The sequence below is a fragment of the Colletes latitarsis genome, unplaced genomic scaffold (genome assembly GCF_051014445.1).
Source record: "Colletes latitarsis isolate SP2378_abdomen unplaced genomic scaffold, iyColLati1 scaffold0018, whole genome shotgun sequence".
Lineage (NCBI taxonomy): Eukaryota > Metazoa > Arthropoda > Insecta > Hymenoptera > Colletidae > Colletes > Colletes latitarsis.
This window is the reverse complement of record NW_027488369.1, coordinates 9,250,607-9,255,517: the sequence shown is the minus strand read 5'-3', so window position 1 is coordinate 9,255,517 and position 4,911 is coordinate 9,250,607.

Here is a 4,911-nt window from a genome sequence, read left to right as displayed (position 1 = left end):
ATTTTTACGTGATGCAATCCAGAAAAAGCCTAGGATCTAGCCATCAAGTATGAGAAATATGCGAAAGAATGAGCCTGATGGGAGCAAATCACTGACCTAACCTAGACCTAACATGAATTATTCTCTAAAATATTGATCAAAACCAGGTTTATTTGACTGTTTCAGTGTGGTCCCACATTACTACGTGATCCAAACCAGAAAAAACCGAGGATCTGTTCAACAAGTATGTGAAAAACGTGAAAGTATGAGTCTGGTGAGGTCAAATCCCAGACCTATCCCAGACTTAACTTGTGTTATCCTCTAAAATATTGATCGAAACCAGGTTTAATTGACTGTATCAGTGTTGTACTTCATTATTACGTGATGCAATCCAGAAAAAGCCCAGGATCTAGCCATCAAGTATGAGAAATATGCGAAAGAATGAACCTGATGAGAGCAAATCCCAGACCTAACCTAGACCTAACATGAATTATTCTCTAAAATATTGATCGAAACCAGGTTTAATTGACTGTTTCAGTGTTGTACTTCATTTTTACGTGATGCAATCCAGAAAAAGCCTAGGATCTAGCCATCAAGTATGAGAAATATGCGAAAGAATGAGCCTGATGGGAGCAAATCACTGACCTAACCTAGACCTAACATGAATTATTCTCTAAAATATTGATCAAAACCAGGTTTATTTGACTGTTTCAGTGTGGTCCCACATTACTACGTGATCCAAACCAGAAAAAACCGAGGATCTGTTCAACAAGTATGTGAAAAACGTGAAAGTATGAGTCTGGTGAGGTCAAATCCCAGACCTATCCCAGACTTAACTTGCGTTATCCTCTAAAATATTGATCGAAACCAGGTTTAATTGACTGTTTCAGCGAGGTACCACATTACTACGTGATCCAATACAGAAACAGCCCAGGATCTAGCCATGAAGTATGAGAAATATGCGAAAGTATGAGCCTGATAAGGGCAAATCCTAGACCTAACCCAGACCTAACATGCGTTATTCTCTAAAATATTTATCAAGACCAGGTTTAATTGAATGTTTCAGTGTGGTACCACATTACTACGTGATCAAAACCAGAAAAAACCCAGGATCCGTTCAACATGTATGTGAAGAATGCGAAAGTATGAGTCTGATCACTGAAAATCTCAGGCCTTACCTAGACCTAACTTGCGTTGTACTCTAAAATATTGATGGAAACCAGGTTTCATTGACTGTTTCAGTGTGGTACTACATTACTACGTGATGCAATCCAGAAAAAGCCCAGGATCTAGCCATCAAGTATGAGAAATATGCGAAAGAATGAGCCTGATGAGAGCAAATCCCAGACCTAACCTAGACCTAACATGCGTTATCCTCTAAAATATTGAGCGAAACCAGGTTTAATGGACTGTTTCAGTGTGGTACCACACCACTTCGTGATCCAAACAAGAGAAAGCCCAGGATCTGTTTTAGAAGAATGTGAAAAACGCTAAACCGTGAGCCTGACGAGGGCAAATCTTAGACCTAACCCAGACCTAAGATGCGTTATCCTCTAAAATACTTATCCAGACCAGGTTTCATTGAATGTTTCAGTGTGGTACCACTTTACTACCTGATACACTCCAGAAATAGCCCAGGATCAGTTCAACAAGTATGTGAAGAATGCGAAAGTATGAGTCTGATGAGGTCAAATCCCAGACCTATCCCAGACTTAACTTGCGTTGTCCTCTAAAATATTGATCGAAACCAGGTTTAATCGACTGTTTCAGCGTGGTACCACATTACTACCTGATCCAAACCAGAAAAAACCCAGGATCAGTTCAACAAGTATGTGAAGAATGCGAAAGTATGAGCCTGATGAGGGCAAATCCCAGCCCTATCCCAGACCAAACTTGCGTTATCCTCTAAAATATTGATCGAAACCAGGTTTAATTGACCGTTTCAGTGTGGTACCACATTACAATGTGATCCAAACCAGAAAATAACCCAGGATCTGTTCAAGGAGTATGTGAAGTGTTGCGAAAGTATGAGTCTGATGAGGTCAAATCCGCGACCTATCCCAGACCTAACTTGCGTTATCCTCTAAAATAATGATCAAAACCAGGTTTACTCGACTGTTTCAGTGTGGTACCACATTACTACGTGATCCAAACCAGAAAAAACCCAGGATCTAGCCATCAAGTATGAGAAATATGCGAAAGAATGAGCCTGATGAGAGCAAATCCCAGACCTAACCTAGACCTTACATGCGTTATCCTCTAAAATATTGAGCGAAACCAGGTTTAATGGACTGTTTCAGTGTGGTACCACATTACTTCGTGATCCAAACCAGAAAAAGCCAGGATCTGTTCAACAAGTATGTGAAAAACGCTAAACTGTGACCCTGATGAGGGCAAATCGTAGACCTAACCCAGACCTAAGATGCGTTAACCTCTAAAATATTTATCCAGACGAGGTTTCATTGAATGTTTCCGTGTGGTACCACTTTACTACGTGATGCAATCCAGAAAAAGCCCAGGATCTAGCCATGAAGTATGAGAAATATGCGAAAGTATGAGCCTGATGAGGGCAAATCCTAGCCCTAACCCACACCTAACATGCGTTAGCCTCTAAAATATTTATCAAGACCTGGTTTAATTGAAAGTTTCAGTGTGGTACCACATTACTACGTGATGCAATCCAGAAAAAGCCCAGGATCTAGCCATCAAGTTTGAGAAATATGCGAAAGAATGTGCCTGATGAGAGCAAATCCCAGACCTAACCTAGACCTAACATGAATTATTCTCTAAAATATTGATCGAAACCAGGTTTAATTGACTGTTTCAGTGTGGTCCCACGTTACTACGTGATCCAAACCAGAAAAAACCCAGGTTCCGTTCAACAAGTATGTGAAGAATGCGAAAGTATGAGTCTGATGAGTGAAAATCCCAGGCCTAACCTAGACCTAACATGAGTTATCCTCAAAAATATTGAGCGAAACCAGGTTTAATGGACTGTTTCAGTGTGGTACCACACTACTTCGTGATCCAAACCAGAAAAAACCCAGGATCTGTTCAACAAATATGTGAAAAACGCTAAAATGTGAGCCTGATGAGGGCAAATCTTAGACCTAACCCAGACCTAAGATGCGTTAATCTCTAAAATATTTATTCAGTCCAGGTTTCATTGAATGTTTCAGTGTGGTACCACTTTACTACGTGATCCAATCCAGAAATAGCACAGGATCTAGCCATGAAGTATGAGAAATATGCGAAAGTTAAAGCCTGATGAGGGCAAATCCTAGACCTATCCCAGACCTAACTTGCGTTATCCTCTAAAATATTGATTGAAACCAGGTTTAATTGACTGTTTCAGCGTGGTACCACATTACTACGTGATACAATCCAGAAACAGCCCAGGATCTAGCCTTGAGGTATGAGAAATATGCGAAAGTATGAGCCTGATGAGGGCAAATCCTAGACCTAACCCAGACCTAACATGCGTTATCCTCTAAAATATTTATCAAGACCAGGTTTAATTGATTGTTTCAGTGTGGTCCCACATTACTACGTGATTCAAACCAGAAAAAACCCAGGATCTGTTCAACATGTATGAGAAATATGCGAAAGAATGAGCCTGATGAGAGCAAATCCCAGACCTAACATAGACCTAACATGAATTATTCTCTAAAATATTGATCGAAACCAGGTTTAATTGACTGTTTCAGTGTGGTCCCTCATTACTACGTGATCCAAACCAGAAATAACCCAGGATCCGTTCAACAAGTATGTGAAGAATGCGAAAGTATGAGTCTGATGAGTGAAAATCCCAGGCCTAACCTAGACCTAACATGCGTTATCCTCTAAAATATTGATCCAAACCAGGTTTAATGGACTGTTTCAGCGTGGTACCACACTACTACGTGATCCAAACCAGAAAAAACCCAGGATCTGTTCAACAAGTATGTGAAAAACGCGAAAGTATAAGCCTGATGAGGGCAAATCCCAGACATATCCCAGACCAAACTTGCGTTGTCCTCTAAGATATTGATGGAAACCAGGTTTAATTGACTGTTTCAGTGTTGTACTTCATTACTACGTGATGCAATCCAGAAAAAGCCCAGGATCTAGCCATCAAGTATGAGAAATATGCGAAAGAATGAGCCTGATGAGAGCAAATCCCAGACCTAACCTAGACCTAACATGAATAATTCTCTAAAATATTGATCGAAACCAGGTTTAATTGACTGTTTCAGTGTGGTCCCTCATTACTACGTGATCCAAACCAGAGAAAACCCAGGATCCGTTCAACAAGTATGTGAAGAATGCGAAAGTATGAGTCCGATGAGTGAAAATCCCAGGCCTAACCTAGACCTAACATGCGTTATCCTCAAAAATATTGATCGAAACCTGGTTTAATCGACTGTTTCAGTGTGGTACCACTTTACTACGCGATCCAATCCAGAAATAGCCCGGGATCTAGCCATGAAGTATGAGAAATATGCGAAAGTAAGAGCCTGATGAGGGCAAATCCTAGACCTATCCCAGACCTAACTTGCGTTATCCTCTAAAATATTGATCGAAACCAGGTTTAATTGACTGTTTCAGCGTGGTACCACATTACTACGTGATCCAATCCAGAAACAGCCCAGGATCTAGCCATGAAGTATGAGAAATATGCGAAACAATGAGCCTGATGAGAGCAAATCCCAGACCTAACCTAGACCTACCATGCGTTATCCTCTAACATATTGAGCGAAACCAGGTTTAATGCACTGTTTCAGTGTGGTACCACACTATTTCGTGATCCAAACCAGAGAAAGCCCAGGATCTATTCAAGAAGTATGTGAAAAACGCTAAATTGTGAGCATGATGAGGGCAAATCTTAGACCTAACCCAGACCTAACATGCGTTATCCTCTAAAATATTTATCAAGATCAGGATTAATTGATT